At 48.2% G+C, this 12,566-nt stretch overlaps 1 protein-coding gene across 1 annotated transcript in view; it reads left to right on the forward strand.

Annotated features, from left to right (window-relative positions):
• Nucleotides 1-11,675: 11,675 nt before the first annotated feature.
• Nucleotides 11,676-12,566, forward strand: part of PLS3 (plastin 3) — a 54,724-nt gene continuing 53,833 nt past the window's right edge. The window contains exon 1 of the mRNA XM_076346876.1: nucleotides 11,676-11,730. The gene's annotated coding sequence lies outside the window, so the exon portion shown is untranslated. The remainder of the gene's footprint in view (nucleotides 11,731-12,566) is intronic.

Raw genomic sequence — 12,566 nt, forward strand, 5'->3', positions numbered from 1 at the left:
AGTGGGGAAGTTAGATTCTTTTTCCCAGTTACAGGATGGGAAAATAAGGGTTTGGCTGGTGAAACAGAACAGGAGAAGGATCAGTTATGGCTGGAGTGAAAAATAAATGCTTCATTTTGTGTTGACTTGAAGACTTTCAACACTTGCAGCCTCCTTTAAACGTTTAACCTCACATTCAAAATGAAGTGTCAAGTGGCGTTGCTTTAAAATGTTGCACTTGAATCTGTTGTTAGAATTTGTATTCCCCAGGATTTGGGGGCAATTTGCTGAGTTTGACCTGACTCCACACACTTTCTGTTCACCAGAGCTGACCTTTTGGGGGAAGTTTACTATCCACCGTACAGCTTACAACCAGCTTTTATGAGAAGGGCTGGTCTGATGCTGTTTGTGGTTGAGTAGCAGCCCAGAGGCAATAGCAGGGCAGTGCAGAAGGGTGAACCAGGACCCATGGGGCTGCGAAACAGAACCACAACTCTACACCTGTATTGGGTTTGCATGGCAAGGTTTTGGTAGCAGGGGGCAGTGGGGGAGGGCTACAGGCTTGGCTTCTGTGAGAAGCTGCTAGGAGCTTCCCCTATGTCCAATAGAGACAATGCCAGCCGGCTTCAAGACGGACCCGCCGCTGGCCAAGGCTGAGCCCATCAGCGACGGTGGTAGCGCCTCTGGGAGAACATATTTAAGAAGGGGGGGGACAAAAAAATAAGAATGGTGCAACTGCAGCAGAAGAAAGAAGTGAGAATACATGAGGGAAACAGCTCTGCAGACACCAAGGTCAGTGGAGAAGGAGAGGGAGGAGGCACTCCAGGCACCGGAGCAGAGATTCCCCTGCAGCCCATGGTGAAGACCACGGTGAGGCAGGCTGTCCCCCTGCAGCCCGTGGAGGTTAACGGTGGAGCAGATATCCACCTGCCGCCCGTGGAGGACCCCACACCAGAGCAGGTGGATGCACCCGAAGGAGGCTGCGACCCCGTGGAGAGCCCCTGCTGGAGCAGGCTCCTGGCAGGAGCTGTGGGGGACCCATGCTGGAGCAGTCTGTTCCTGAAGGACTGCACCCTGTGGAAGGGACCCACACTGGAGCAGTTCGTGAAGAACCACAGCCTGTGGGAAGGACTCACGTTGGAGAAGTTCGTGGAGAACTGTCTCCTGTGGGAGGGGCCCCACGCTGGAGCAGGGGAAGAGTGTGAGGAGTCCTCCCCCTGAGGAGGAAGGAGCAGCAGAGACAACGGGTGATGAACTGACCACAACCCCCGTTCCCCGTCCCCCTGTGCAGCTGGAGGGGAGGTGGTAGAGAATTGGGGAGTGAAGTTGAGCCCAGGAAGAAGGAAGGGGTGGGGGGAAGGTGTTTTAAGATTTAGGCTTTTTTCTCATTACCATACTCTGATTTGATTGGTAATAAATTAAACTAATTTCCCCAAGTCAAGTCTGTTTTGCCCGTGACAGTAATTGGTGAGTGATCTCCCTGTCCTTATCTTGACCCACGAGCCCTTCGTTATATTTTCTCTCCCCTGTCCAGCTTAAGAGGGGAGTGATAGAGTGGCTTTGGTGGGCACCTGGCGTCCAGACAGGGTCAACTCACCACAACACCTCAGCTCAGAGGAGTCAGCATCCCTTTTTGCAGCAAGTCAGTAAGTATGAGCAGGACCTCTGCGCTCACAGCAGCCACCCTCAGCATAGGGCCTCAGTGGTGAAAAAAGAAATCAGGAAGGTATAGCTGTGAGCCTGGGCAAGGAGAGCGGGGATACATCTGCCAGCGTTGGGTATCACCTCCCTGTTGGCAGAGCACGTCCGGATCAGCGGGACGGTGGGGAGCCAACCTCGCCAGTGAGCTCATCAGGACCTTTCACAGTGTGTGATTTCCAACTCTTTGTAAAACAGCTCTTTCAATATAATCTTTAAATAATTGCATTAATAAAGAAATGAAACCCGCAGTGAACACAGGCCTTTAAAGTAAAGTAATCTGTAAACAAGGCCAGATTTTCCAAGCTGCCTACATAGCTAGCTGGCCTGACAAATCCATCAGACAATATTGTAGTCATCACCACTGCAGAAAGTGTGTTTCAAAAGATAAAGCAAGTATTAGCTACTTAGCAGCTATGTGACAGAGAAAGCTACCTCAGATTTTCTTCTAGTATCAATTTGATGGAGCATAAGCATATAATGATTGGAAAAGCCTCTTTTCACAGATCAGGAGGGGATATTTAGTGGCTGAAAAATGTTTTTATGTGTTAATGCATTTGGCATTGCTTCATTCTCAAATTTCTTATGAGATACATGTGGGAACACAAAACTAAGTCATTTGTAAAAATATTTGGGGCAAAATCAAACGTAAGGCCAAATGTTGCTTGCCCTACTTCTAGAAGTGCCTTTTATTCATGGCTTTCACACCAGCTGAAGTTGGTCTGGATAGGAACACCAAAAATATGACAAGTGAGGACAGATAATGCTAAAACAGCAACAAAAAGTGTAGGAAGAGATTAAAACTCTTCACACTGCTGAGTTTAAACATGAGATGAGATCTCTGTGGGCCAGACGTGTTACTCTGTCCATCAGAGGAGCTTCTTACTCCATCTGGAGTATTTGGTGCTGGTAGCTCTTAACACTGTGTTTTGTCTCCATCTGGAGCACAGGAGATGCTGAAGTCAGGAGAGCTGTAACCACAGACACCACCCGCCCGAGCCAGCTCCAGTGCCTGGAGGCAGGCAGCTGGGCTGCAGGCTGGCGAGCACATGGCCACCTCTCCTGCAAGTGTGGCCCTTGGAAATGTCTTGGACCATCCACCCCTTGTCAAAAAAGCTGAATCTCTAAAGAAATGCAGTTTTGGGCTCTTCCGTTGGAGTGGCTGCTGGGGCAGCGACACAAAAGAGGTGCAGAGACCCAGCCCTTAAACCTCAGAGTGATAAAACGCCTGGGGCAGATGCTTTGGGGAATATCCTTGGCTTGGTGAGGCTGGGGAGCAGGGGCCCACAGTGCCCTTCTTAGAACCAGTTTGCTCTTTCTGTATACGTCAGTATGGCTGGGGCCTGGTTATCTCAAGTATCCTCTACATGTGGGAGCTGAGGACCTCTCACTGGTATGATCTACCATCCTTAAAAGACCTTCAGTGCCTGCTACAGAAGCAGGAGGACGTGGAGTGTCCTTGTTTGAGGACAACACAGCCTGTTTTCTAATTCTGCCTGTGCCCACCCCACTAGAGAAACTTTTTTTTTTCCACAAGAATATTATTTTCTTCTGTTTTTAAGCCACGTTGCAGCTATGAATACCCTTCCATCCCGCACATCCCTATCAGCTCTAACAAAGAGAGCGAGATGGGCTTCTGGGAGGAATTCTTTTCTGGAGCTGATGCTGAGAAACACTTTTTATGAGCTGTTTACTGTCCTTTCCCAGTAAATTACTTTTTTTACAGAGCACGTTGGTCAAAACCTGCAGACTGTTGTCAGGCTGGAATGTGAAATGCCAGGACAGCGTCTGGTTAAAAGTTGCTGTGATGGAAGTTATGTGAGTGCAGAAGACAAGGTTTCTGCTCACCCATCTTAATTGTCGCAAATGCTCTCCAATGTCAGCGAAAGCAAATATCCATGCAAAACACTTTTTGCTATGGATTCATAAAGAATTGCCTGTCCAAATGAATTTTTAACTTTCTGCAGCTTCTTCATTGCTGAGGACTCTCCACTCAGCCAGGACAAGGTACAAGCCTGCTCTGGCCAAAGAGGTTTTTTGGGACACAGGAGCTGTCCGTGAACTCCTTGCACAGACTGTCCCAAGGCTGCACACTCCTTGGAGGCGTTGTTGAAGTACTGTCTGCAGGACTGGGCTTGCTCTCAGACCTGGTGACTGCTTTTAGAGAAAGGTTTTACGTTTTGTAAGGTGGTTGTCATCACAGTAGAGCTGTTGGTTTGTCCTCATCTCCTCCTGCCTAGGAAACATTAAACATTAGCTACAGACTACTGGCTGAAGAGAAGGCATATGGAAAAGACTTTCTGCACTACTGGAAATAAATGTGGTAATGATTCCAGAACACAGACTGGAGGGGAAATGAGCTGGGCTCTTGCCATGTGAAGGCCAATCATTTTACAACACGGAAATGCAGTTTTCTTGTTCTTTTTGAAGAAAATATTCCTTTTTTTTAAAATGAAGCTTGCAGGAGTTTTGATGCTGATTAGTCATCATTCCAAATGAGGTCTTTAGTGGGTTACCAACCCGCAGCCCAGTGCAGATGATTTCAGCAACTGACAGTCACATACTGCAATGACCCAGCTACCTAATAACCTTGCCTAGAGTCAGGCACCAAGAGAAAAATTAATTTTAACACGTCTAGATCAGCAAAAACTAGAACAGCCAGAGCTAAGCACAGGGAGTACAGTGATGGGGTCAGGAAGGAGAAAGCATTGCTGCCAGCTGGATCCAGCACGCCCGCACGCTGCTGCCTGAGGACTGAACCATGCTCCCGTTGCAAGGGGGATGGAGCTGAGCACTTATGGGGCTGGGGATGAGGCTAACCACATTGCACCTATATCCTGCAGCTGCTCCATGCACTGTAGCTGCACCCTGCATGCTGCTTGGGATCCTGCACAGATGGGAAAGGAGAGAAATCCCAGCGTGACTGGCACTAAGAGGTGCTTTTCTGCAACAAACAGGAACTGCAATAGCAGGAGATAAGGCTGGAAGGGCCTTGGAGAGGGTAGCTAGTCTGTCCCATGACCCACAGCAGGATGACCTGAACCTGAACCACCTAGATTGATCTTTGTTTGCTCTGCCTCTGCAGTTCCTCGTGTTCTTCTCGTCCATCACAAGCAGTTCCTCTGTTCTCTTCCCCATCCTGCACATCAGTTACCACAAAATCACATTTTCAGCTAGTTCTCTCTTTTCTGCTGTGACCATAGCAATAAAGCTTAGGGAATGCAAAGCACTGATACATAAGTGTTGGGTGCTGTGCCAGCACCAGTCAATGCACCCCACCTGTGCTGGGGAGGCTGGCACCCACCAGAGCATCCCTGTTTTGATGCAGCAGGATCATCCCTGCCCCAGCAGCACTCAGCTACCTGGAGATGCAATTCAGCCCAGGAGGGCAAAGCAGCTTCCTCGGACCTGCAGATCTGCCTTGCTGCAATGCAAGCCTGTAAGTTCAGGGCGCCTGGCCTGATCTCTGCTCTGCAGGACACAGGAGGATGGAATAAAACCTTGCAGTTACTAGACCTGTAAGAGAAACTGCTCCACTCAGTTTGTCCTGGACACCGCATTGAATTTCATGCATGCTGGGCCCAACTGGAGCTACGCGAGGTGTTTAGTTTGGCAGGCATGGTGCAGCCTGGCCTCAAATCTGGGAACAGTCACCCCCAACCATAGCCTGGCTACAAAACTGCAAAGCAACTTCTGTACTGGGCAGGGTGCAAAGGAGCCGAGCATGTGTCACAGATATACTTCAACACATGATCCTGATGCCTTTTATACACAGTGTAGCGCCTGCGCAAACATGCATATGGCTGGATAGAGAGATATGCATTTAGGGATAACCTATTTGTTCCCCTTGGTAAATATCCTTATCCAAAATCAGCTTATGGGAATTCTGTGAGTCTTATCTTGTTCTGCAATTTTCCTGCTTTACACAGTCACTAATAGTTCCCTATTTATTAGCACTGGCAGATATCCACGTTGTCTCCCAAGCCCTGGGCTCGCAGGAATGTAGACAGCTCTGCTCTGCTTCCACTCTCCATGGATTTTGGAGGCTGTGGGATGGCTGAGTTTTGTAGGAGCTGGGGGAACTTTGTGCCAGCATGAGTAAAATGGAGGAGGAGGCAAAAGTTAGGGGGGCAAAAAAATGAGAGAAGTGAGAAGAAAGTTTAGAGAAAATGAGAACAAAATATTCACAAACATATTACAGACTAGAAAGACAAAAAAGTCCAAATTAGTTACTAGCAAATGGGGAAATATTAGGAACGCTAGAAATAGTGTCCTTAAGCGGCAAGAACACTTCCTCAGTTACCGAGCACAGCCTCCCACTCTCATCCTGTAGCAGATGAAAATTATTCATTAGCTGCCATACAGTCTCTGCGTACCTCATTGTAACTTGAGTTGAGCCAAAGGAAGGCAGAGTGGAGAGAAAGAGGAAAGCAAGGCCATTGCTTGCAAGCCTGACTGGCATGAAGGCCAGTGCTGTGCAGACAAAAGTCCTCCTTGGAGGCCCTGTACACTTTCCAGTTCATCCCATCCCAAGCTCTCCATACCATGCAGAATTGCCTGCGTCAGCAGCTTTTTTGTTTCCCGCCTCCAGTCTTGTCCCAATGCAGAACCAACTGCATGAAATATCGACCTGGTCCTAGCTTGCCAAACCACCAGGCTTTTCCCCCTTCAAACCCTTCCTAAAAGCTCATTCCAGGGTGACGTTGTCCAGCTCTGAGTGGACTGCCAGGATTTAATAATAAGAAGCTGCACGCAGAACTTCAAGCCACAGTAATAACCAGGTTACTGCACGCCAAATTGTCAACCTCGACAAATGACCAAAATGACCTACTGTCAGCTGCATGGGCAGTGACTGTATTTTCCGCAGTTTGCAGCTAACTCTGCTTGATTTTTCTGCCCGAAACAACCTATGTCTGTCCTTCTGCATCTTGTGCTTTCTGGAAACATAATTTTCTTTGGAGACAGTTGTTTGTACCTTAGCTAGGAGAAAGGGAGCGTGGATTCAGTAGCTTTTGAGAGTCTGCTCTTGATGGGTTGATAAATTAAGTAAAGAGAAGAGACAAAAACACCTTCTCATTGCCATGCTGCTTTTTTGTTTTTGGTCTACAACAGTGAAGAAGGGAAGTTCACCCTGTTGATATGAACTACAAATAAAGTCTCAAGTCACCCACTCTCCTGCATGCTTCAAAGGTCAATGAGTCCTCTGGAAGCTCAGCCCATAAAAAAACTGTAGTTAAGTGTTGTACAAAGACATAATGTGAATAACTGGCTTGCCGCTGCTGGGTTGGCAGTGCAGAGCTCTCCTTATGCTGCATGGGCAATCACTGAAAAACTCCCCCTGACAGGAAGGAGCACAATTTCAAACAAATAAAACATATACTGCAGAATAAAGGCAGCATGAAACCCTGGGCAACCCCTTCGCCAAAGCATGAGCTTGCCTTACAGCAGAATAAACAGGAGGCACTGGTGGTTTCACAACACAGTCCAGAGTTCCATGTCCCCCATGTGATCTGTTATCTGGCAGTCAGAACAGCGAGAGGGGAGGCAGCTGGCAGGCAGCTTGCCTACAGCCTGGCAAGCTGATAACTTTGGTGGGTAATCTATGTTCACATGAGGAATCTCACAGACTTCTTCAGACTTTGAATATGGATTCCCTGCATGGGCCAACCTTGCTGGATAGACTGATATTTATTTCCCAAAAGTTGTTCTTAAGTAAAGAAGTGCCCAGAATTATTTGAGTAAATGTTTCTAGCAGGAGGTAAATTCAATTTGCTGTAGTTCAAAATATTATGCAGATTTCCATCTGCTTTCTTGCAATGGAAAAAAAAAAGTCCCAGCTTATTAATCTATTCATAGCGCCACTCAGTTGTTCTCCTTGGTTGATGACAAGTGTTTTTGACGTAAATATCCTGGTTCTTAGATTCTGTTAATGTTGTGGGTAAGTATTTGCAAAAAACAAAACAAAAGTCTAGTTGAGAACAGATGCCCTAATTCTAATGGAAGAACTTCACACCAACTCCTTTAAAGCCCGTTTCTTTAAAGGCCACTTCTGAACCCGTATGCTTACCACTCCCCCAGTATGTTTTGCAGTTTCTCTGTCTCTTTGGCATACTGCACATCAGAGACACAAGTTTTCAATTACCCCATCAGGCTTCCTCCCCTTCTTCCTGATTGTCACCACCCCTCACTTATGGTCTATGATGATCTTGATCTTAAAGCAGCTAGCTTATACATGGGATATCAGGCGTACCTTGCAAAGATGCACGCCATACGATGTTTCACAGCATCTCTTAGGACCATATTGTTTCTTTCGTACCCTTTCCAAAAGGCACTGCCTCCTCTTTAACAAACAATGGGCTTTTTTCTTGTTAGTGATGTTGGCAGGAGCTCTCAATCAGAAATGAGTTAGACTGGCCACTGAGAAGACAAGCATTACTTAACCTCATAGTCCCTCTCTAACTTTATTTCATCTGAGCATTGCCTCAGTAAGACACTCTCACAGGTAAGTGACCAGAATTATATGCTAAAAACACATACTATTCAATAACCCAGCCAAAAGCAAAGATGTAACTTTTATACAATGGAACAGCAGTACAGAGATGTATCACTAAGCTGCCAGATAAGAAGCTTACAATTAAACAGACATAATTAAAATTCATTTTACTTCTGTAGGCACCAAGTCACACTAACATTAATCTGGCAGTGGCAAAGCCTGTTAAGGGCTGGTCCAGCTTCCACTGGAGTCAGTGGCAAAGTCGTACTGGAGGCAGGGTCAGCTCTTCATCTGTCTGGTGATGATTATTACAATAAATTGTATTTATGGAAATTCATATCCTTACAGTTAAAAATGTTCAACACAAAAATCCAGCAGGCAGTCCTTCCATTGTGGCTTTATAGCCAAGGCATTTTCTGATACCTGTTAAATTCACCATCAGTGCATATTTTCTACAAAAATATGCTAGTAGTTTGTGAAGTCAGCATCTTATAAGTGCGTATTTTCTACAAAAATATTTCACTACAACTTTATTTAAAAGTCTCATTAAATAAAACTGCCCATGGTGTAAATCAGGTTGGAAATACCTGTTGCCTCTCTGGCTCTAACCTCTCTGTTCATGCATGCCATTATGCGGAAAGTCCCTCTGCGTAAACAGTGCTCTTTTTGTCATTTTCTTAATAGCAATCTTTTTGAAAGGGCCTTAAAAATGTCCCAAACTTCATTTCAAACACTGGCCAACACTGATATTCCATATCTACCCTGTGCTTCAGTCTCTGTTTAAAATCTCCATGGGACTTTCTATAAGGGCACTGGTTTTCCCCTGTGACCTTTGCCAAAATTTCACCTTTCCTCCCCCAGCTACATCCCCTGTGGATGCAGTGAAATAAGAATACAACTGTGTGCTGTCAGGTGCTCTTGAAAAGGTTTGTTCACTGTTTCACAAAGCAGTAATTGCTGAGCCTTATGTTTATTTTTTGTGAGAAAGGGAAGCTAGTATCTGTGTTAATGAGTGTTTTTAACCATAAATAATCACCTAAGAACATGCAGTTGTGTGTTTTTGCAAAGAAGGCATTTGCTAGTTATGTGTAAATGAATCTCCACATTTTGACATCTCACTCAGAATATAGCAATTACATTGAGTACGCAATAAAAATCTTAAACTGAGCTTGATGACTGTATGAGGATACTAAGCGGTGGTTGTAGCTGAATTAATGGATTTGTCTACTACAGCTTAACTTCCTTTGTGCATGAAGACATGGGGAAATCCTAATAAAGAGGCAACTGGTAAATGCTCAATATGTTTAATACTTTGCTCCCTCATTTGGAGAACAAAGAGTTGCCTGTTTCATACTACTGGTTTGGACAAAAGCAGGGCACGGAAACGTGTAATCTGCATTTTCTGAATAGTCAAGATCTGCAAAGATGATTTCATGTCTCTAGCTCTTTATGTTGGCATGCTAACAAAATCTGACAAAAAATCATCTAAAGTATTTTTTTTTTTTGCTAAAATTTGCAACCAGAATCAGAAATATTCACAGTTCTGTTGTGTTTGTAATGCAATGTGAAACATTGGCCTAATCTGAACACAGGACTACCACCACGGAGCGTAAAATTGAACTAATCCTTTAAATCAGTATAAAATTACTACTTCTATCTCCTGAGAGCTAGTCTAATAAACTGATGAATATGTAAGAGTTTCTGACATCCAATGAGAAATCCAACTGTATAAAAAGAATAAAAGGACGAAGGGAAGAGAGTCTAATTCTTCTCAGGAAGCTGCTCCTGCTAATGTGATGAGGAAACTCCCACTGTGAACCGTGTCGCTTCCATCATGTGGGACCACTCTGTGAGACCTTGTCATTTTGTAGCTTTGGAAAATTAACTGCAAAATGATTTTTCCTGACGGTTTTGACAATGAAATGTGTTTTGTTTTATTCTGTGATGACCGGACTGACAGTCTTGCTGTAAATAATTCATACAAAGACTCATAATGTATGACTATGCAATTCAGATCCAGAAATGTGCACCTGTAACATTGGCAACACAGAGAAATAAATACTCATTACAATGGATTTTACTGGGCAGTTCTAGTCAAATATGCCCTACATTTATTTAATTTTTAAAGAGAAGAGAGACAATGACATGCACACATGTTGGTGTGTACCTTATCTATTAATAGTTTGTTAGGTAAGTGTTGCCTTTCTGCAAGTTTAATTTTTCTGTTAGTGGTGGAAAATAGTTAAACACAAAAAACGGGACATGTGCTATTACTTTATACAAGAGCTAGCACCATGCACTAATGTTCTTGTTTTATGTCTGAATTTATTACTTCTTGCTGTTCTCACCTCCAGGCATGGGAATGGCTCATCTTTCTGACCTGAAAAGGGTCTTGTGTGCCTGAAAATATACCTGCTTTTCTCCTAAAACCAGAAGAAGGTATTAATACCTGAGCCCATGTTTTCTCCTGGGCCCAGTGTCGGGCCACTGGGGAGGGAAACGGCTTCTCCCTTTTCTGGCCCAGCTCTGCAGTGCAGCTCTGGCCCCCTGGCTCCTTCTCTCTGTTCACCTCCTTCTTCTCAGAGCAGGTTTTTGCTTTTTCTTTCTCAGTTCAAGGCCTCTTTTGAATTAACTTCTGTTCTCCACCACTTCTACGCAAAAGCGTCCCTAAGGCCCCTGGTTTCCTGAGCCCTTCTAGCAATTTTCAGTGTGAAGGTCTGTGTGGCAAATGTAGAAATTAGGACAGTCATGAGGCCACCTATCCCAAATCGGACAGCCGGAGGCCAGGTGGGGAAAGGCTGTGGCAAGGCTCTCTGCCCAGGAGCACAGAGTACCGGGTGCAAGGGCCCAGGCACCCGCACCCCACATGCTCCTTGTGGGAGCCAGGCTCTGGGCCAGCCCCTGGCTCCTCTGTGTGGGGAGCCCCTTGCCCAGTGTGCCCACCAGCACCAGCTTCCCCTGAGCATCCTCAGCACCACCCAGCGGGGTTGCTCTTGGGGAGACAAGGGGAGATTGCAAGTGGAACCCAGAGCTCCTCTGTCTGTGTGGCAGGGCTGAGGGAGCCAGAGCTGCCTATGCACGGGAGAAAGGATGCAGTCTTGCATGGGAGGAGGGATGCAAGCACAGGAGGAGGCAGGGATGCTCGTAGGGAAGAAGGGATGCCTGCTTGGAGGAGAGTTGCATACAGGGGAAGAATGAGGGATGCTGTGCAGGACAGGAGGAATGCATGCACGGGAGGTGGGACGCAGGCAGGGCAGGAGGTGGGATACATGCAGGACACGAGGGATGCAGGCAGGGCAAGGCAGGGGAAGGCAGGGCAGAGCCGCCCGGCAACGGCGGGGACGGGGGCGCGCCCTGGCTGGGGCGGCAGCTCCTCCCCGCCCTGAGTGACTCCGCGTCCGCCTAATCGCCGCGCCGGGACGCCGTGATGTGCAGGCGCACCGCCCAATCCGGCCGGGGCGGCGGGGCCGGGGCGCGCCGAGCGCGGGCAGCGGGGCTGGGGCACGGCTGGGCTCTGCGCGGCGCGGCAGGACGGCTGGGCTCTGCGCGGCGCACGGGCGGTGAGTGCTCCCGGGAGCTCTTCCAGCGCGGCTCCAACTTGAGGAAAGTTGCCGGCGCTCGCCTCGCCGCCCGGAGCTGCGCCGGCCCGGGCGGAGCATCGCGGCGGCAGGGCGGGAGGCGCCGACCGGCCCCGGCGGCTCCGCGGGGCCCGGCCCGGCCCTCGCTGCCGCCCGGCTCCGCTCCCGGCCGGGCGTGTCCCCGCGCAGCCGCCCCGGGGGGGTCCCGGGACAACGGGACGGGCGCGGAGCGGGGGAGCGGGCGCGGAGCCGGGGCGGGCGCGGAGCCCGGCGCGCGCCGGTGCCCGCCAGGACGCGGCGTACGTGTCCGCGGGGCGCGCTCCTGCCGCCCCTTCCAGCCTCCCCGCGGCAATGAAAAGGCACTTGTCTGATTCGTTCCCCTGGAACACTTCACCCCCGGGCTGAGCCGCAGCGGGCCCGGCGCGGAGGTGCGCTGCCCCGCGGCCGCTGTTAGCGGGTTTGGTGCGGCCGTGCCGTGCCGTGAGCTCCGCCGCTGGGATGGAGAGAGGCGCGCAGCGAAAGCCCCGACTTCTGCAAAACTTCAGGCTTTGTGCGAGTTGGTAGAGGCAGAGCCCGGCTGCAGGGGAGGGGAGGTGCTGCGTCCCGCTGCGGGTTCCCGCAGAGCGGTGCTGAAAAGGGGATTCGGTTTGCATTTAACTTTTCTCTTTTGTGCAGGATAGTGTTCCCAAAAGCAGAAAAAGTCAGAAAATTGGAGCCGACTTCTCATCTAATTGAAGCGGGGTGAAATAAAATGAATTAGAGGGACAGCTGCGTGGGTTTATTTTTATACATCTCTAATTTGGACTGGGAGAGGAAGC

This window comes from Aptenodytes patagonicus, chromosome 9 (assembly GCF_965638725.1).
Source record: "Aptenodytes patagonicus chromosome 9, bAptPat1.pri.cur, whole genome shotgun sequence".
Lineage (NCBI taxonomy): Eukaryota > Metazoa > Chordata > Aves > Sphenisciformes > Spheniscidae > Aptenodytes > Aptenodytes patagonicus.